Genomic DNA, 22,603 nt, shown 5'->3' on the forward strand with positions numbered 1-22,603 from the left:
TTCATGCTGTAATTTCGAATATAATTTACGGAAATTTCTCGTAATACGACATATTTCCGCTGACAGGGAAATATCACCAACGTCACTTCGTATTTTAAGGAGAAAAAGCGCAGTTGCAAGATATCAGTCCCAACAAACGATTCTTGGCTCATAATTAAGATAGTACGTAGTTATGACCTTCTGAATGTATAGCCTTTAAATTTTGCGCGCGCTCCACTGCAGCCGCCTAGCCCCAGCAATTTACTGTACAGGAGAGGGGCAACCAGCGCAGTCCAATTCGCGGAATGTTGAAATCGTGGGCAGATTAGAGACGAGGGGAAAACTTCTGCCGAAAGTGTTTTAAAACCTTGTTCCCCCACATATACGTTCAATACGACGCCTCAAAAGCAGTATGAATAAACCTAAATAACCGAAGAATTATTTAGAGTTAATGATTTTCGATTTTATCATGCCAATCGCTTTAAAGAAAAACGCAACTTCTTCACTTTAGCAGTGTCAATTTTTAGTCCAAGGAAAATACCGCACAAGAGCCATGTTAATAATTAAATGGCGCTACGCTACTCATTTAACGACATACTCATTCAGTCCATTAATTCATAGCGCATTTGTGAATCTCAACGTAAAAGTGTTCAAATATCTCTGGCATCAGCTACAGGCCGGAAACCGCGCACTTTGACACAATGAACAAAGCACTGTCGTTGTGTCGCAAGTTGGTTCACCGGCATTGTGAACACGAACCTCTGAATACCCACTTCGCCAGACAATACTGTGCATTCGGGCATTAAACGGCTGCAGTGGGGTGGACCGAGTGACAAACAACCCCCGTGCTTGAAGTATGAAGGCTGTATAATCAGGTCATAACAGCTTACATCAGAATTACGGCCCAAATTTTCGCGCGGGATCGATTGCTGGGACTGATGTCTTGTTAACGTGCCTCTTTTCTCCTTAAGATATGTGACCAAGTTGTGACATTTTCTTTTGAGACTGTGTATTTGTGTTTTATTTACACCACTATCAGTCAGTTTCCATTTTCATGCGGAGAGATGCATGAATATGGCTGCCATATATTCGAAATTGGCCAATGATTATTTAAATAAAAACAAATACTCAGGGAATGGAAATGATAATCACGTTCGTTTTTCACGGAAGAAATGAGAAAATTTGTTACGAATGCCTAAATACAACAAAAAGCCTGCATATCAAAGTCATAGTAAGCTATTGCTTGCATTCACCTCTTCCGAAGTTTTGTCAGGAGACTTATGTGGAAGATACGAATCGAATACTGCAAATGTTGGGCTACAATAATAACCAGTTTCTCTCCAAGAAGGACAATGACAGTTTTCAAAACTTCGTACACACGAGGATATACGACGTCCACAACATGGTTATAGACGTTCTCTTTTGTTAACTTAAATATTGCATAGTATTATCGACCGTCTAGGAGGGCGCTATAGTTTATCCACAGAAAATAAGTCTGCGGTGTTGTTTTTAAAGTGTATGAAATTACAGTTTAAGTTAACCAGAATAACGTCTACAACCGAGTTAAAGCACTGCCGGTGCTTGAGCGGACATCTGGGAAACTACCATTGTAAATCCTGGAGAGAAATTGGTTATTACTGTAGACCAATATCTGCCATATCCAATAAGTATCTTGCACATGAGCCTCCTAACAAAACTGTAGAAGCGGTGAATGTAACAACAATAGCTTCTTAAGGCTTTGCTACGCAGGCTGTTTGCTGTATTTAAATCTTTCTATCCAATTTTCTCATTCCTTCTGTAAAAAAATGGAATACTTAATATTTCCACTTCCTCTTCTTTTTTTCTTTTATAGAGGACCAGCATTTGGGAGTCTTGTAATAATTCCTCTTCTTTTTTTCTTTTATAGAGGACCAGCATTTGGGAGTCTTGTAATAAAAGAGGGCATAACATTGTTGTGTTTCTGAATGTTAGATGATCAAGACGCTGCTGTCGTGATAATTACTGTACTTTGCTGCAAGCGGAAGAAAGTGGATGAAAAATTGATTCAAGGAGCGTCAAAGATCACACAGGGCAGCTTGTCGAGGGAACTGAGATTGGAAAAAAAGTTTATAATAACAGGTTACGTGTCGCAGTGAGACAATATCGCACAATGTTATGGCTTCAGCAATTAGTAACTTATGTTTGGGTACGAGTTACGTGATGAATCACCCTTGCATTTGTAGTTCATTTACGATATATGTTTGTTGGTTTAGAGTATCAAAGTAATCTACCTATTACATAATGAGAGGATAACTATCAATTCTCTAGAATATAATAAGTTTTTTGATTTATCTCTAAAATTCAGCTCTTGGGGGATTACACGTCTCGAAAATGTCCAACTCATTTCTATCAAAACATGTCAATTTCAATCTCTCACCGCACCCCCACCCCTTGTGAAATATCTGTGGACACCCATATCCACATTATCAAAAAACGAATTGCTACAATGAAACTTGATTCCATCAAGTCAGCACTCCTCCATTAAGCTACATTATTTTGTTGCTAGCAATTCTTTCGAAGACTTGAAATTTGCTAGTGCAGTTTCACCTCAAAGTATTTGAGGAGTAGTTATAGAAACGCGTCATACAATAACGTGTGCGTTGAAGGATTATGTTCGTGGACACACACACACACACACACACACACACACACACACACACATATTTTTAACAATTGCCCAGCGAGTGTACTACGCCAGGATGGCAACTATACTATCTATAGCGCCCAAAGTCGGTACAATGTTTGGTTTACGTATTCAAACGAGCCGCGAAGCCGAGGGAACAAAAATATTGTCATAAATAATGTCAGTGCATTGGCATGTTTAAAAACCCGACGATAAACACTCTGACATGCTGCTTGCGACAGCATATTTCATTTTCTGTTCTCCTTTAATCTCATCTACATTTGTATAACACAACAGTAAAATTATTCCAGTTTAGTAGTGAACACAGTTATGTTAGTGCGTACCTCTGCGCTAGTGGTGTCCATGATGTCGACCCAGTTATTGAAACGAAGACTAGAAATTCATAGCATATCACCACTTGCGCACCGAAGCTTCAGTTCCTTTGTCGTCCCCAGTGCAGTTGATCTTTGTGTTGTGAAATTCGGCTACTTTTTGACGAAGAAGAGGAATCGAGATATTTCTCACCGTTGATTACTCCGCTTCGACGTAATAAAACTCTCGTGTTATAACAGCTAAAACACTCGCGAAAACATTGTTCTGGTTACCAAACACGTTCATGCTCAGATTTAAATCATATTTCTTAAGTAGTATTGATGTCAAATTAAATCTTAACACTACGCTGAGGTTTGTTTTCCTTAGGGCGAAAGAACAAACAGCTGACTCACTGTGCGTTATACCAACCACGCGGATATGGTTTATATAGACTGCGGTGATGTTATGCTGTTTATGGAACGAAGCTCGTTTCCTATCATTTTGTATAGTCCGCAAAATCATAAATATTATTGATTATATCATTTTGCAAGCGCACCAAACAGTAAAATATAAACATAGTGAAACTGTGCCCATGCATTCTTTGAATGTATTGTTGTTAATCTTTCGTGGCACCGCTGGTAAGCACATATCCAAACTGCCAGATTTTTGTGACTCTCCAAAAGAACATAATACTGTTCTGATGATTTTATAAACTTAAGACACGTACGATGCACTACGTGTAGTTTTTAGTGCCGAATGTTCTTAAACTTGTAATTCGTAACCGACGTTAAGTCACAAAAAAAGTTGGTCTAGTGAATTAGGCAATCATTAGACATTACAACTGTATAGAAGAAGTCATATTCTAGTAAACCAGTTGCAGCTGGACAAATCACAGGCCCATTTAAATTCGTGTGCACCCCCCCCCCCCTCCCTCTTCAAGCGACACTCAATTTGGAAATCTTGTTTGTGATGGCTGATAGTCTCTAGCGTAGTGAGAGACCTGAGCTAAGGTGGTAACAAATTACTTGTGAGTTAGCAAAGCCATTGAATGTTAAGACGAAATAGAGATTGTGGCAACAAATTTATGAGTAGTGTCGCACAAGATCTGTATTCCCTCGTATTTAATACACATTTTGATATAACAACAGAAACTGGAAAATAAATCCAAAAAGGTGCATTATGTAGTGATAAAAAGCTGTCATCAATCCGAAGATTGTTTTGAACTTGACAGCACTGGTCCTGTTGGAGTGTGTATGCCTTTTCCTTCCTCCTGCCCTTGAACTGACTTATCCAGTCAGTTACTGCCAGTTTAAAGTGGATTCCGAACTACACTGTAATTGGAGATTTTTTCACGTTAATAAACATTACCAGAGGTGAAAGTAGTGATGACAGCTAAAACTCCCATGAGTAATCAGGGATCAAACCCGAAAACTTTTGATTTGTAGTCTGACACTTTACCACTTAGCCACTACATTATAGTAACACACAAAATTCTGACAAGTATTCTGCCACATATTATGCAGACCTATATCATATGTAGTACAGAAATTACAAAAAATGCAGGGGGTGGAGAACTGTATAAGCCTAACTACTCCAGACAGTGCAGTGAAAAAGAACTCACCTGCTACAATGAAGAAAATAACTAAATATCGTAAAATGTTAGAGGATACACTTAAAGATAAGCACTTTAAATTGAAAAATATTCCTTTAATGTTAATATTTGTTTGTTAATACTACAGCTGCCTACTTACTGTCAATAAAGCATTATACACTAAAACCAGTTTATGGTTGTAATGTCAGTTACACTTATTACACCACACACAGAGCCATTTAAGTAATCATTTTTTCTGTACTCCATACACAAATGGAATGGGAAGACCCTTAATACTTGACACAATGGGAAGTACCACTTCACAGTGAATTGCTGAATGTTGACGTAGGTATACTATTTTATAACTAATGTGAAGAATGTTGGAGTATCTGTAAATGCTAAGTCTACGCCTTTCAAGCTAATGAATATTGTGTTGAATAGCTCATTGAATGCAATGTCATCATAGCAGATCAGGAAACACACAAGCTTCTATTGCTGACAATTTATGGGCCACCAACAACATCGTAAGGTTTGTAAAGCAGCTAGCAATATTTTTGGTAAGGAGAATTGTTAACTGGAGAATCATTGTTTGTGGGAGACTTTACTGTTGATTTTCTGTCAGATAGTATTGACCAAGGGCACCAACAGTTGGAAATAATAATAATAATAATAATAATAATTTAGTAACTACAAAATAATGGAATACCACAGTACTGGGGTGTTTGTCTAATGGTAAATAGTACCATGTAAATGCAAAAGAACTCACATCCAGTGAGACATTTCTTGCATCATAGGTCCAGTTCATAGACATGAACAGTATTTTACAAGATGAACTTTTTACCAATGAAGAAATTATTCCCCAACTGAAAGAATATTCATTCCTGTGGGTGGTTGACATTGGTAATGAGACTATTATATTATCTACATCCCATAACAGGGGATTACCGAAGTGTCCGATTCCACCTGTCTGTTTTGACCCATGACGTCATCAGTATGGCAGAAATAGCTATTCTAAGCATCTCCAATATGGTGCCTATAATGTCACTACATACACACGGCAACAAACACGAAAATATGTACATCTCCCTCCAAAAATACAATTAAACTAAAGGGGCAGCCGCGGGAAATTGGGGGTTATAGGGAGGGGACAAGCTAAATATAACAGTAAAAGAAAGACATGCCACGATCCCAAAACACAAAATTGATGAACAAAAAAAAAAAATTTACAAAATCTACAGGAATCAGACATTTCCCTTGACCTATATAGATCAACCGCAGTTGACGATACCGAAACACTAACACCTACAGCAAAAACTATGAAAATTGGAATCAGACATTTCCCTTGACCTCAGCTGACTATACCAAAACACCAACACCTACATAGAAAACTACAAAAATTGGAATCAGTCATTTCCCTTGACCTGTATAGGTCAACCGTAACTATTGATACAAAAAAACCACTACCTACAACTACGAAAAACAAAACCAAAATCACAACACCTCAAAAATTCAAAAGTCAAACATCCCTAAGTAAATTAAAACATATTCAGTACACAATAAATATACAAAAAACACAAAAAGATGACATCTACAAAAACATTTAACTTGTAAACTCGTAATGACGTCACACACCACAACACCCTTACGTCATGGGTCAAAGCAGACGGGTGGAATTGGATGCTTCCGTTGACCCCATGACAGTTATACTGAGCTTCAATGATTTCTGTCAAAAAGTTCAGAAGTCTCAATCGTAGGTTCTCCAGTAAATGTAGAGTGGACAAGAGGAAAGAACAGGAGTAAATAGTTGTCATGTGCACAGAAGAAAATTCAGTGTACGATTGTCTCAATCACTTTATCTACATCTATATTCTGCAAGAAGTGTGGAATGAATGACTCAGTAAGCCTCCAGATACGCTCTGTTTTCTCAAAGTGGTCATTTGCAATCTGTATGTGAGAGGATATGATATGCAACTCAACTTCTGAAACATATTTTCTTGTAAGTTCAACAAAAAAGACCCTCTCCATGATCCACACTACCTCCCTTGTAATGTCTGGAACTGGACTTCATTGAATGTTTCTGTAATGCTCTCACACACATCATTTATGATTCAGTCATCCCAAAATCTAACCTGGTAGTGTCCCAGATTGGTGAGCAAGTATTTTGTAAGCCACTTGTTTCATAGGGGAATTATTACATTTTTTAAGGAGTCATCCCATGATGCTCAGCCTGTAAACTGTATTTTCTACAACTATTATTATGCTGTCATATCACACATTCTGGGTTGTTACTCCTATATATTTAATTACTGTTACTGGTCCCCTTGTTACTGTTTCCCATGCTTTAGCACCAACAGTGTAAGTGAACAGTACTGAATCTCTTTGCCCATTTATGTGCAGTACATTACATTTACGTATGTTCAAGGTCAACTATCATACCCTACACCAATCAATCCTCTGCAGGCCTTCATGTGTTTCACTGCAGCCTTCTGGCATTGGAAACCTCCTATAGACTATTGAGTGATCCACAGACTTACTTTTACATCTGCTTTTTTTGTCTTGTTGAAAGACATGCTGCATTGAGTGCTCTTCCTGGTCCATCCAATGACAAAAATGATTGTTGTTGTGATTATTATTATTGTGATTATTGGTACTGACATCATTAGTTATATATAAACTTCAGCTTGCCCCTAATCTTCTTAAAATGATTTCTAAATATTTTAAATCTAGAAACTTTGCTGGCTATATCTAAGAAAGGTAAAAACTATACTGCTGTCAAAACTGCCACTGGATATGATAGTGATTTGTTGCACTAACTGGTAGATGCTAGCACTAATTTTTCAGCATAAAACAATTCATTGTTTCAGCTTCATTTTCTTTGTAATAAATTAGAAATTCTTAATTTTCTTGGTAATAAATGAAAACCATCTTCACTCTAATGGTAACAGCAGATGCAACGATAAGAAAAGGGGGGCAGTTACATGGCATTGCTTCTTCAATGACAATACATTACCTAGTATCAGACAATAAATACTGATTTGATATTCGAAAGTAATTTGTTCGGAGACATCTGGCAAGATTACTGAAAAATTAATGTTACGAGAACTGAAAATGAATGAAAACAGAAAGTAAAGCTGGTACAGTGAAGCCAAGATAGTTTAGTTACCTTTGCTACAAAACTTATTACAGAAACAAGAGGAAGAGCCAACTTTTCTCGCAGCATACACATGCAAGATCAATATTGCTATGATTAGCATTGTTCAGAAGGAAGTGAAGATACAGATGTGTTTGCATCAACTAAACTCTTGAAATTATTTTTTGATATCTTTCGTGGGCTGGTGTAAGAGGAATAAAAATGCCAACACATTCTTAATTAACAATGGACCTCACAATGGTGGGACAGCTTTAATGCTTCAACAGTACAGGTAGCTGTACCACAGCTACAACCACATCCCAGGGGTATCTGTGGAAATGTCTGACTAATATGTGATCCACAAAGAGGGGCAGCAGCCTCTTCAGTGGTCACCAAGTCAACATACTGGACAATTGACTGATCTGGCATTGCAACATTAACCAATGTTGATACTGCAACAGCGCTGAAAGTGAGGGGGAAATACAGGCATTAAATTTCCTATGGACATGCAGTTCTGTTGTATGATTTAGTGATGGTGGTATCCACATGAATAAAATATTCCCTCATTTCTGGGCAGGAACTACTAAGGAAAATGTTATAAAAAAAACAAATTTGCTGTTCTAGGGGCCAGAGCATTGAATGTTGGATCCCTCGGTTAGTTTTAAAAGGGCATTTGTAATGCCTCACAGTAAGCGAGAAACTGAGGCCAGTGATTGCAGTTGTCTCTGAACAGGCATATTCACTTTACTGCTGATTTTCTAACCTGTGATATGTTGGCTTTTCTTTATTGCTGTTCAGACAGTTTGATTACATCAAATGAAAAACTATTGAGTTGATAGTGTGTGTCTTAGTGATTACCTAGACAAATCACTGAAAACAAAACATGTGAATAGCATTCATTAAATACAGTAAACAAAGTAAAATCAGCCCAACTCAGAGGTGAGAGATATGTTAACCTCATGGGCAAGATTGCTGAGGCTAAAAGACCTGAATTTTTTTGCAGAGAAGCTATCTTTCTTCCATAATTTCATTCCATTTTTCTTTTTCATCATTTAGCCATACTTTATTGCCAAACCAATTCATATAGATATTACTGAGTGCTAGCCAGAGTTGTTTAAAATGTCTCCCTCTCCCATAGAACTAGCGTGCATTATTTGTGTTTCTGCAGCAATAAGTAATCTTTTTTGTTTCTTTCTTAGCTATACTTGGTGGATCTGGTAGAAAACAGCTGTTCGGTTATGTTTCCAAATGAGAAGGCCATTTGTATAAGATTTGTATATATGAGGCTTGACTGATGTAGGTGAAGTTAAACAGGGAAGACCAGAGATTAATCTCAAAGTAGTGAAAAGTGCTACCTTCTCTTACCACATGCTTGTAGGAACTGATTGAAAGAAGGTGTTCATGGAATGATTTCAATTTTTTTTCTGTCAGTGAAAAACAAGTCAGAAGAATCAGAGATCTAAAAATTGTTGGCTTTACTCCAAAAGATAAGAGGTAGAAGTGTTAGTAGATCTCTTCCATCTGAAATCCATAATCAGATTTTACCTTTCCTATTTGTGAACTGTATTAGTCTAAGGAAAAATGAACTACTCAGTCATTTAGCTTTCAATAAAATTAATGTGGAAACTCTTCAGAGCTAAATATCCCAAATTCAGAACAGTTTCATACTGTACATACTAGAATGGTTTTAATAAGGGTTTTGGATACAGATTTGGTAGGCCACAGGTCGATGAGTGGTGTACCTGTGAAGAAAATGAGGTTAAATCTGCCCATCTTGATGAAGGTCACTAAAAGAATAGATACAACTGAACCATTAATAAAAAACACAGGAGTAGAAAGTTTTATTCAGCACTGAAGCATGAATTGTCTGCAGAGGGGCAGAAAGAAAAGCATTTAATGTCCATCACAATTGACTACATGCAGAATATATTACCAAAGATTCTTCTTTGGGACCATTTCTATTTAAGACAGCTTACTGTTAGTATATTCTGCATCCATAACATTAAAGAGAAGAAGATTACTTTCAACGTTTAACGCAGAAATGGCAGAAAGTTCCTGGATGAGGTGTGTTATTTTTTATCAGATTTTATTAAACAAATACCTCAAAACAAAAAATGATCCATTTATTTTTTTGATAACTGTGCAGGCCAAAATAATAATCAGCCACTTTCTCACTGTCTTCACTTGCTCATGGACACAGGTCGATTAAGAAAATACAATGATTTTTCCCTACAAAAAGTATGCTATTGCTGAAAAGAGAAAAAGAAAACCCAGAAGCGAAAGAATTCAATTTTCAATCAATAATTTTTATCACTTTGTCTATTTCCATGAAGGAAAAGGTTGCATCACAGGGGTATTCGACAATAAATGGTCTAATTTACAATACCTTTCTCATAGGTCTTAGTTCAAATGACACCTGCACCACCACTATACCCGTCTAGAAACATTCCAAATAAAAAAGTGAAGATTGAGACCTGATGTGAACCAAAACTTACATTCTTCTACAGCGGAAGGATTTCTACACAGAAATAATTTCTTAACCAAAGAATAACAACAATGTAAATATTTAATATAGTTGATAACAGTATTGGTGCTAGATTACTGATTATTGTGATTTGAAACATAAACTATTGCACTTACTAATAGTTTGTATGCCTTTCAAATTTCATCATATGAAGTTCAAAAAACAAAGCAAATTTCTGTTAACTATGACATTATTTGTTTATGTAGTATTTTTTTTAAATGTATAAATCTTTAAAGCTTACGGTTCAATAAAACATAGAACAATTACTTAAGGTGGAGATCTGTTGATATAATCTCAAATTTTGACTTACTAGTCACATAAAACTACCAAAATGCATATATATTTTGTACTTTAATTGTGACACACTTTTTAGTATTTGCTGAAAAATGTACTCCCCTTAAAAAAAAGATTCATATAGTATTTATACACTCCATTTAAAATTACTTTGAGATTGACATGTCAGCTAATTGAATGGAATGCGCCAGCCATAATCCAATCACAGTTCTTTCATAACTGCCACATGCCTACTCTGATGTCTGTTTGAGGTACGTGCAGCGCCTTGTGAAGCGTGGCTGCCTGCACACCGTCAGCATCCTACTGCCACTGCAATCTGTCAATCACAAAGCAATTTTAATTATAGTGAAAGAGGAGATAGAGTCAGAGACGAGAGGAGCAGATAGTTTCAAAATTAAATGGTACACTGGTAAAATATGTGCGTGATACATACTAATTACTGCTTCCCAATATATTTTATTCCTTAATGAAATTAGCATAAACAAGACATATATTTCTCAAATCAGCAACTCAGTTCGTAGATTCAGTATGACACAGGAGTCACTTACTTTCTTTGGACAAAGAGGGCATCCTCTATGCAGAAATATGCATTTGTAATAACTTTCTGGCAACCAATAAAGTTCAGTTTAAGAGGAGAGTGCAGTATTTTTATAGTGGCCATCAATGCAGTAATGAGGTCAATGTAAATAAGTGTTGCAACCACACATCATCAAACAGAAACTCAGTTTACAAGAGCCTAAGATTTATCAGATGCAACTCAGCGTGTTATACAGCATGGGCTACTATTATGTTTCTATTTTTCTTTCACTGCCATTCCATCTCTACAATGGTACAGAGCTGATGGAGACAGGAGAAGGGGGAAACATGATTCTGGATGTGGAAACAGAGAGACTGCACGCATGTTTGTTAGCCCCAAAGATTGTTATCATTAAAGAGGCTTTAACGCAAAGTACCAATAATTCCATGAGACAATATTACAGGGAATCCAGTTTATCATGTGGTTTGATGCAGTGGATAATGAAGATGGTCAGATGATGCCATGTTCCACATGGGTTGGCAACAACAAATATTAAGCTTTAATTAAAAATGATACTTCTATCACTGATAGTGTGGAGTGGCATTCATGATGATTCTATAACTGGTCTGCACTTTCTTCATGAAACAATGAATGCAGTAAGGCAGGGGTTCCCAACAAAATTTTCTCGAGGACCCCCTCATCGAGCATGATTGGTACCTCTTCATATCACAGTATGAAGTACCTAAAAAGCCAAATTAAGAGTATTTTTATACGTTTTCTATTTTTGGTACTTAGAAAAAACATTGACATATTCATTATTGAAAAAATATTGAGATTAAAACTTTTTCAATTTAGCCATCATTGTTATTTAGCCAAAACAAAAAATCTGTTATCATACGAAATATATTTAATATATTTTTTATTCTAATAGCATCTTGTGGACCCCTCTGACATAGCTCGCGGACCCCTAGGGGTTCGCGGACCACCTGTTGGGAACCACTGCAGTAAGGTATGTTCACATGCTACACACTTTCATTCATTCGGTTGTTACAAACTGAGATGATGTGGACAATGTGCACGTCATGCAGGATGGTGAACATCACTTTTCACTGATTCTATGAGAATGGCTTGAGAATACTTTTTAAGGCAGCATTGTTGGATGTTGCAGAAATGTTAAGTGGCCATCAAGGAGTCCAAACGTGATCCCATTAAATTTATTTGAAGGTATTTGGAAGAGAAAGTGTATGCTTGAAAACAGTGTTTTTTGGATGCTTTGGAAGCAATGATGATGAGTGGGGAGTGTGCAAATGTACCAAACACTATTTTGCAACAGTCTGTCAGAAATATTACATCCAGAGTACCATGGTATGCTGCTAATGTTGGTGCCTGTGTTGAAACATGAAATGGCAAGGATCATAATGCTTGATACAAGACAAATTGATCATATAACAAATTTTAGGGCAGATATACAGTGCCTGATAAAAGAGTTGAGCACCCAGAAGACATGGCCGGATGTCAATGTAACTTCTTACATGCCACTTGTGGATATATAAATGCTCTGTGGTAAGAACAGCCACCATAGTGCGTTAGTGCTGAGTGTAATTATCCAACCTAATAGGGTATGTAAGGGGTGTGTAGATCATCAGATGTTCAGTGATCACTGTGAAGGACATGGAGATGCCATATGCACATGTGAGAATAACATAATCAGCACCTGACAGAATTTGAAAGGAGACTCATTGTGTTCCTTTATTCAGGCAGCTGGTTGAATCATGAAATTTCCAAATCTATGTAGCATTTGGATGTGACAGTGGCCCGACATTGGACTGCATGGAAAAGTGAGGGCAGGTAGACTTGTCATGACGGTTCTGGTCGACCATGTCTGACTACCAAAAGTGAGGATTGCAGCATTGTGCACCAAGCACATCATAACCCCTTCACAACTGTGCCTACCATCTAAGAACATGTAATGGGCTCCCTGCAACATGCTGTGTCACATTGCGCCATTGGTTGGAGACTAGAAGCAGCTGGAGTGGGGAACTACCGTTACATGCATCTGCCTTTAACACCACAACACAAACAGCTGTTTGGAGCGATGCCATGACCGGAAAGCATGGACACCTGATGACTGGTGGTGCACTGTGTTCAGTAATGAATCACGATTCTGCACTGCCCCAAATGACCGTCGTCAGGGAGTATGGTGGCGACCTGGTGAGAGGTCCCATTCTTCTAATGTTCTGGAGCAGCACAGCTGTGTTATTCTTGTCATCATGGTGTGGGGAGCTATGTGTATGACTTCAGGTCACAGATGGTAGTGATTGACAGAATTCGTGAGAGTCCAACAGGACATCACAGACATCCTGCATCTTCATGTGTTACCTCTAGTAGTGGTGCTAGTTTTCAGCAGGACGGTGTTCGTCCACACGACATGTGTCAATGAACTGTTTGGTTGCTCAAGGCCGTTAGGATAGGAAGCAACTACTGGCTGAGCAACAGTGAAGTAACTCAGGGTTGCCAAAAGTTTTGGAAATCAGGGAATTTTAAACATGTCAGGGAAGCTGCCGCCACTTCTTGCCGCTAGCCTAGCAGCTGCTGATGAGAGGCAGAGAGGCACAATGAGTGGTTTGGATCTGATTCTCAGAGCCTGTAGACACAGCAGTCAGAGATGACAGTCATGTGAGCGTGAATTGTGTCCAAGTGATTTTGTGTGTGTGTGTGTGTGTGTGTGAGAGAGAGAGAGAGAGAGAGAGAGAGAGAGAGAGAGAGAGAGAGAGATTTTCTGACAAAAGCTATGGCTGAAAATTTAGTTGTGAGAATGTGATTGTCTTTTCTTCGTGCCTGTCTGTGGCTCAGCAATCATCTTTATAGCAAGTTGCTACCTATCCTCATTGTTATTGATTCCTAGAGTATTTGAATAAGTTATCTACTGCACAGATTGATCACTGCAGTCTCATTTCATCAACATGCTGTCTGTGACACGTGAATAGCTGGCCAAATGCATCCACTTCCATGACATGCCAAAACCGCAGGCCATTTCTGCAGGTATCTCTAACGGACTGGGCCTGCCGATCTGAAGCCCACCGTTTCCCACTAATGTGCAAGCCCTTCCTGTTGGACTTAGTCTTACCGATCTAGTCTCACCTATCTACCTGCAGTCTGAGCCTGTTTGTGTGTGGCATAATGCAGCGGATTTTCATGGTTTATCCATGGACTGAGGACTGCGGTGCTCCTCAGCAGGCCAGAGACCATGGGTGATTGAGTTCAGGAATTGTGACTGTCTCACAAGTACAGTGTGCAGTGTGGTCTTTAAAAAACATTTTATTTATTCTAGTACATTTGGCACCTTGAAAGTAGTTTATATATTAGAAAGTATGGATGGTAAGGAGAAGAAAATTGGGGCAGTCGCTGGTGGTTTCTATGCTCTATGCTCATATATATCTCGAAAGGAAAATTACACAATACCTATAAAATAATGACCTAAACAGTTGGTAATAACTGACTGTAACAAACATGCTAGAACCAACATTTTATTGGTGGTCACCTTTAGTGTTTATTTACACAACTCTTCCCCATCTTAAACACTTCTTTCCAAAGGACTACTTTTTCTAAGGTTATTTCTGAAATCAGTGAAAGTATTTTAAGGGATGTGTATTTTTATCACCAAATGTGTTTTGTGTTTTTTGAAATAAAATAACAACAGTGGTCTTAATGAAACACATATACCATTTTCTTTGATTTCTCAATTTAAAAACAGTTCATTACAAAAGATGTGATGTTAGTACTTAAGATTTTTACTCACACAGGGGAGAAATACAGAAGTCCTTAAATATTTTTGTCAACTTATGACTTTACTTGCCCTTGAGATCTCAGAATTTGTCAGGGAAAAATGCTAAAACTTGTCTGTAAATCAGGGAAATATCAGAGAATTTTACTTAGGGACAGGCAACCCTGTAACTGATTATGTAACATTTTATGAGTTGCTAACCAGGAGGGAATTATATAGTTTCATCTGTGTGTTTGGTAGTTTAGTTTTTAAATTTCTGTGTGTAAATTCAATATTTATTAGACACAGTTCTCACATTATGTTTGTGTTGGAAAGTAATAGATTTTGTGACATTGTACAAGTTCCTAATCAGACGTGTATTATCTAGTCTCACCCGCGTGCTTTGAAAGTTACTGCATTTTCATCAGTGTCTAGAGTAGACAGAGTTTCGCACAATGTGTTGATAGTCATTTGTTTGTCTGTGTACTGTATTTTTCCATTGTCTTTAGTATGGACAGGGACTTTGATTGCTGTGTGCAGATGCAAGCTGTGTTGGTGACGCTTCATTCTCAGCTCCAGGCTATGGTGGCTTCGGTTACACAGCTTGAGGCGCAGTGGATGGGCGTCACTGTTGTAGACTGTCCATGGGGATCCAGTAGACATCCAGCATGACCCACAATTCCACCGATCGGTCTGCACTGCGGACCAGCCCAATTTCTGCTGGCATTGAGGTTGACCCGCACCTGTGTCGAGTGGGAGGTTCCCTTAGGGTCTGGTCCCCTTCCCAGGGGACCGAGCATAAAGCCTCCCCAATCAGGCCAACAAACAGTTTCCAGGCATCTACTGGATGCAGTTGTTTGTTCTGTTTCAGAGGAAACCTCTTCGCCTGCAAGATCCGGGCAGTCACAGAGGGTGGGATTATTCGTAGCTGGGAGCTCCAATGTCAAATGCATTATGGGACCTCTTAGGGACATGGCTGCTAAGTAGGGGAAGAAAGCCAGTGTGTACTCTATGTGCATACCAGGTGGAGTCATTCGAGACGTGAAACGGGTGCTTCTCGATGCCATGATGAGCACGGGGTGCAGCAAATTGCAGGTGATGCTCACATTGGTACAAATGATGTGTGTTACTTTGGATCGGAAAAGGTTCTCTCTGGTTTGCAGCAGATATCTGAAATGGTAAAGGTTGCCAGTCATGCTTGCGAGATGAAAGCAGAGCTCACCAATTACAGCATAGTCAACACGACTTGATTTCAGACTTCTGGTATGGAACCAAGTGGAGGGTCTATTTATATGATCATGTAGGCTGCAGATTCCTTGACTTGCACCATTGGGTAGTGAGGTTTTCGAATACGCTAAATAGGTCAGGAGTCGATTACTCGAAGGAGGCAGCTACAGGAGCAGTTTTTTAGATTAGAGGGGCTCAGGGAAACACAGAAAGGGCTTCATCTCAAATGGTGCAGGTTGAACACAGGAAGAATGTGGATCTAAGAACTGTCGCTATAACAGTTCCCTCTTGGGAAAGTATCAGAGCTCCAAGTGCTAATAGAAAGCACAGATGCTAAAATCATTGTAGGAACTGAAAGCTGGCTAAAGCCAGCGATAACTTCATCCAAAATTTTTGTGAAGTATGTAACAGTGTTCAGAAAAGATAGGGTAAATACAGTTGGCTGTAGCGTGTTTGTTGCTGTTAGAAGTAGTTTATCTTGTAGTGAAGTTGAAGTAGATAGTTTATGTGAGTTAGTATGGGTAGAGGTCATTCTGGGCAACCGGAATAAAATAATAATTGGTTCCTTTTACTGACCTCACAACTCAGTTGCTGAAAAGTTCAAAGAAAACTTGAATCTAATTTCCAACATTTATGCAACTCATACAATTATGGTTGGTGGCTACTTCAATTTACCCTTGAAACATTGGCGAAAATACATGTTTAAGTCTGGAGGTACACATAAAACATCACCCGAAATTTTGCTAAACACATTCTCTGAAAATTATTTTGAGCAATTACTTCATGAGCACACTTAGATAGTAAATAGTTGTGAAAACACATGTGACATCTTAGCAACAAATAATCCGAAGCTAATAATGAGCAACAAATGGATACAGGAATTAGTGAACACAGGGTTGTTGTAGCAAGACTGAATACTGTAACTCCCAAATCCACCAAAAATAAACGAAAAATATATTTATTCAAAAAAGCAGAGAAACAATCTCTACTCCTTCCAAATTAACAATGTAAGTGTAAACCCGATGGGGTGTGAATTCAAAGAAATAGTATTGACAGCAGTTGAGAGATCTGTACCAAATAAATTAACAAAAGTCAGAGCTGATTCCCAGGCCACACACAACAGCTCAGAAGACTGTTGCAGAAACAATGAAAAAAGCATGCTAAATTTAAACAAACACAAAAGCTCCAAGATTGGTGATCTTTTACAGAAGCTCACAATTTATTGCAAGCTTCAATGCAAATTATTTATAATGGTTTCCACAATGAAACCTGGCAGAAAATCCAAAGAAATTCTGCTCACATATAAAATATGCTAGCAACAAGACATAACCAGTGCCTTCTGTGTACAATAGCAATGGAAATGCTATTGATGACAGTGCTAAACATAGTCTTCCGAAATTCCTTCACCAAAGAATACAAAGAAAATATTTCAAAACTGAAATCAGTGAACATCTGTCAACATGAGTAACTGAGAAGTAGATAGCCTCAGAGTAGTGAAGCAACTTAAATCACTTAATAAAAGCAAGGCTTCAGGCCCAGACTGTGTACCAATTAGGCTAAGACGCAACATGTCTACTAAAGAAACAGCCTATACTATGTCTGTCTGACCTCTTTTGGAGTACTGATGCATGGTGGCGATCCTTACCAGATAGGATTAACAGAGTATATCAAGAAAGTTCAAAGAAGGGCAGCATGTTTTGTATTACAGAGAAATAGGGGAGAGAGAGTCATGGACATGATACAGGATTTGGGGTGGACATCATTAAAACAAAGGCGTTTTTCATTTTGGCAGGATCTCACAAAATTTCAGTCACCAACTTTCTCCTCTGAATGCAGAAATATTTTGTTGACACTGACCTACATAGGGAGAAATAATCATCATAATCAAATAAGGGAAATCAGAGTTTGCATACAAAGATATAGGTGTCTATGTTTCCTGCACATTATTTGAGAGTGGAATAACAGAGAATTAGTGTGCAGGTGGTTCAATGAACCCTCTGCCAGGCACATAAGTGTTATTTGCAGAGCTATGTAGAAGTAGACGTAGATGTAGATCTGCAGATCAGTCCCTGATAGAACATGTCTATCGTGGCCATCAACTATGTCCTAGTGCCGGTGTAGAGTTTATCAAGTACCAGATTCAACAGATGTGAGCCATCGTACCTCAGGAAAGGATGCAATGGCTTTATGACACCCTTCCTAATTGGATCAGTGCAAGCATCTAGGCCACAGGGGGTCCAAAGTTATACTGATAACTAAGCTCATACTGCCAATTTCCTTGTAAATTTGACTCAATATTGTTATCACTGAAATAACATCATATAACCTCTCAGCCCATTCTGAAATTTCATTTCTTCCTTCCTTTCTTTGTGCTTCACCATTTTTTATCAGATGGTGTCTAGTGAAATAAAAATAGGACCAGATCTAGGAGCAAGAGGAATATTCAATACTAGTTGTCAGCTTTGATCATTGACATAGGAAACATGCCACAAAAACCATAAAGAACGTGGTGACTGTATCATCATATCAGTGGCAATTTTTTTCAAACACGCTAAGCTACAGATCAGAACCAGGGTTTTTGCTTTCACAATCATCATCTTCCCCCCCATGAACCATGGACCTTACCGTTGGTGGGGAGGCTTGTGTGCCTCAATGATACAGATAGCCGTACCGTAGATGCAACCACAACGGAGAGGTATCTGTTGAGAGGTCAGACAAACGTGTGGTTCCTGAAGAGGGGCAGCAGCCTTTTCAGTAGTTGCAGGGGCAACAGTCTGGATGATTGACTGACCTGGCCTCATAACACTAACCAAAACGGCCTTGCTGTGCTGGTACTGTGAACGGCTGAAAGCAAGGGGAAACTACAGCCGTAATTTTTCCCGAGGGCATGCAGCTTTACTGTTTGATTAAATGATGATGGCGTCCTCTTGGGTAAAATATTCCGGAGGTAAAATAGTCCCCCATTCGGATCTCCGGGCGGGGACTACTCAAGAGGACATCGTTATCAGGAGAAAGAAAACTGCCGTTCTATGGATCGGAATGTGGAATGTCAGATCCCTTAATCGGGCAGGTAGGTTAGAAAATTTGAAAACAGAAATGGATAGGTTAAAGTTAGATGTAGTGGGAATTAGTGAAGTTTGGTGGCAGGAGGAACAAGACTTTTGGTCAGGTGAATACAGGGTTATAAATACAAAATCAAATAGGGGTAATGCAAGAGTAGGTTTAATAATGAATAAAAAAAATAGGAGTCCAGTTAAGCTAGTACAAACAGCATAGTGAATGCATAATTGTGGCCAAGACAGACACGAAGCCCACACCTACTACAGTAGTACAAGTTTATATGCCAACTAGCTCTGCAGATGGTGAAGAAATTGATGAAATGTATAATGAGATAAAAGAAATAATTCAGGTAGTGAAAGGAGACGAAAATTTGATAGTCATGGGTGACTGGAATTCAACAGTAGGAAAAGGAAGAGAAGGAAACATAGTAGGTGAATATGGATTGGGGCTAAGAAATGCAAGAGGAAGCCGCCTGGTAGAATTTTGCACAGAGCATAACTTAAACATAGCTAACACTTGGTTCAAGACTCATGAAAGAAGGTTGTATGCATGGAAGAACCCTGGAGATACTAGGTTTCAGATAGATTATATAATGGTAAGACAGAGATTTAGGAACCAGATTTTAAATTGTAAGACATTTCCAGGGGCAGATGTGGACTCCGACCACAATCTATTGGTTATGAACTGTAGATTAAAACTGAAGAAACTGCAAAAATGTGGGAATTTAAGGAGATGGGACCTGGATAAACTGAAAGAACCAGAGGTTGTACAGAGTTTCAGAGAGAGCATCAGGGAATGATTGACAAGAATGGGGGAAAGAAATACAGTAGAAGAAGAATGGGTAGCTCTGAGGGATGAAGTAGTGAAGGCAGCAGATGATCAAGTAGGTAAAAAGACGAGGGCTGGTAGAAATCCTTTGGTAACAGAAGAGATACTGAATTTAATTGATGAAAGGAGAAAGTACAAAAATGCAGTAAATGAAGCAAGCAAAAAGGAATACAAATGTCTCAAAAATGAGATCGACAGGAAGTGCAAAATGGCTAAGCAGGGGTGGCTAGAGGACAAATGTAAGGATGTAGAGGCTTATCTCACGAGGGATAAGATAGATACTGCCTACAAGAAAATTAAAGAGACCTTTGGAGAAAAGGGAACCACTTGTATGAATATCAAGAGCTCAGATGGAAACCCAGTTCTAAACAAAGAAGGGAAAGCAGAAAGGTGGAAGGAGTATATAGAGGGTCTATACAAGGGCAACGTACTTGAGGACAATATTATGGAAATGGAAGAGGATGTAGATGAAGATGAAATGGGAGATACAATACTGCGTGAAGAGTTTGACAGAACACTGAAAGACCTAAGTTGAAACAAGGCTACGGGAGTAGACAACATTCCATTAGAACTACTGACAGCCTTGGGAGAGCCAGTCCTGACAAAACTCTACCATCTGATGAGCAAGATTATGAGACAAGCGAAATTCCCTCAAACTTCAAGAAGAATATAATAATTCCAATCCCAAAGAAAGCAGGTGTTGACAGATGTGAAAATTACCGAACTATAAGTTTAATAAGTCACAGCTGCAAAATACTAACGCGAATTCTTTACAGACGAATGGAAAAACTGGTAGAAGCCGACCTCGATGAAGATCAGTTTGGATTCTGTAGAAATGTTGGAACACGTGAGGCAATACTGACCCTACAACTTATCTTAGAAGAAAGATTAAGGAAAGGCAAACCTATGTTTCTAGCCTTTGTAGACTTAGAGAAAGCTTTTGACAATGTTGACTGGAATACTCTCTTTCAAATTCTGAAGGTGGCAGGGGTAAAATACAGGGAGCAAAAGGCTATTTACAATTTGTACAGAAAGCAGATGGCAGTTATAAGAGTCAAGGGACATGAACGGGAAGCAGTGGTTGGGAAGGGAGTGATACAGGGTTGTAGCCTCTCCCCAATGCTATTCAATCTGTATATTGAGCAAGCAGTAAAGGAAACAAAAGAAAAGTTCAGAGTAGGTATTAAAATCCATGGAGAAGAAATAAAATCTGAGGTTCGCCGATGACATTGTAATTCTGTCAGAGACAGCAAAGGACTTGAAAGAGCAGTTGAACGGAATGGACAGTGTCTTGAAAGGAGGGTATAAGATGAACATCAACAAAAGCAAAACAAGGATAATGGAATGTAGTCGAATTAAGTCGGGTGATGCAGAGGGAATTAGATTAGGAAATGAGACACTTAAAGTAGTAAAGGAGTTTTGCTATTTGGGGAGCAAAATAATTGATGATGGTTGAAGTAGAGAGGATATAAAATGTAGACTGGCAATGGCAAGGAAAGCGTTTCTGAAGAAGAGAAATTTGTTAACATCGAGTATAGATTTAGGTGACAGGAAGCCGTTTCTGAAAGTATTTGTATGGAGTGTAGCCATGTATGGAAGTGAAACATGGACGATAAATAGTTTGGACAAGAAGAGAATAGAAGCTTTTGAAATGTGGTGCTACAGAAGAATGCTGAAGATTAGATGGGTAGATCACATAACTAATGAGCAGGTATTGAATAGAAATGTGGAGAAGAGGAGTTTGTGGCACAACTTGACCAGAAGAAGGGATCGGTTGGTAGGACATGTTCTGAGGCATCAAGGGATTACCAATTTAGTACTGGAGGGCAGCATGGAGGGTAAAAATCATAGAGGAAGACCAAGAGATGAATACACTAAGCAGATTCAGAAGGATGTAGGCTGCAGTAGGTAATGGGAGATGAAGGAGCTTGCACAGGATAGAGTAGCATGGAGAGCTGCATCAAACCAGTCTCAGGACTGAAGACCACAAGAACAACAACAACAACAACAACATCTTTGCCAACTAATAACCAAACTGTCAAAATATGCACTAGAAGATGATGTCACAGCAGCCACTAACATAACATCATTTGTCAGAGTCAATGACTAGTATTGAATATTCCTCTAGACCCCAGATTTGTGATTACCTCATAAATTAAAACAATTTTAACCTCTCTCACGTCCATGCAGACTGTTCCACTTGTGATCTGTGGAAGGACCATTAGGAACATTTATTCTTCTTCTTTTTTGGCAGGTATTCTGAATAAGGCAGATGCCGGCAGGTGTGAATATAATCAAACCATGAGTTTAATTGTTTGTGACTGCAAAATACTAACTTTGACTTGTGTAAGTTGACCTAAGGAAGAGCAATTTGAGTTCCAGAGAAATGCGGGAACACATAAGGCAGTAATGATCTTTAACTTATCGGAGAAGATAGGCTGAAGAAAGCCAAACCCTATATTTATAGCATCTGCACATTTAGGGGGGAGGGGGAAAAACAGATTTTGACATTGCAGACTTGGATGCAGCCTTTGAAATTTTGATGTATGTGGAGATGAAATACAGTGAACAGAGGTTGAATAAAAAAGGATATAGGTTAAAAAAAAGAGGTAGTGAGAAAAGGTTGTAGCCTATCCCTCATGCTATTCAATCTGTACATTGAGCAAGTTGTAAAGGAAACAAGGGTGAATTTTGGAAAAGTTATTAAAGTAGTATT

At 38.6% G+C, this 22,603-nt stretch overlaps 1 protein-coding gene and 1 long non-coding RNA gene across 3 annotated transcripts in view; one reads left to right on the top strand and one right to left on the bottom strand.

The window, feature by feature from the left end:
• LOC126236614 (F-box/LRR-repeat protein fbxl-1-like) overlaps positions 1 to 3,370 on the bottom strand; it is a 119,746-nt gene extending 116,376 nt beyond the window's left edge. Inside the window, exon 1 of one of the 2 annotated variants that reach the window (XM_049946053.1) lies at positions 2,986 to 3,370. The gene's annotated coding sequence lies outside the window, so the exon portion shown is untranslated. The remainder of the gene's footprint in view (positions 1 to 2,985) is intronic. The other variant, XM_049946052.1, reaches the window with a different exon arrangement.
• Positions 3,371 to 3,555: 185 nt separating this feature from the next.
• The window catches only part of LOC126236616 (uncharacterized), a 48,246-nt gene continuing 29,198 nt past the window's right edge, over positions 3,556 to 22,603 (top strand). Inside the window, exon 1 of the long non-coding RNA XR_007544963.1 lies at positions 3,556 to 3,591. This is a non-coding gene — a long non-coding RNA (uncharacterized LOC126236616). The remainder of the gene's footprint in view (positions 3,592 to 22,603) is intronic.

The sequence above is a fragment of the Schistocerca nitens genome, chromosome 2, assembly GCF_023898315.1.
Source record: "Schistocerca nitens isolate TAMUIC-IGC-003100 chromosome 2, iqSchNite1.1, whole genome shotgun sequence".
Classification (NCBI taxonomy): Eukaryota; Metazoa; Arthropoda; class Insecta; order Orthoptera; family Acrididae; genus Schistocerca; species Schistocerca nitens.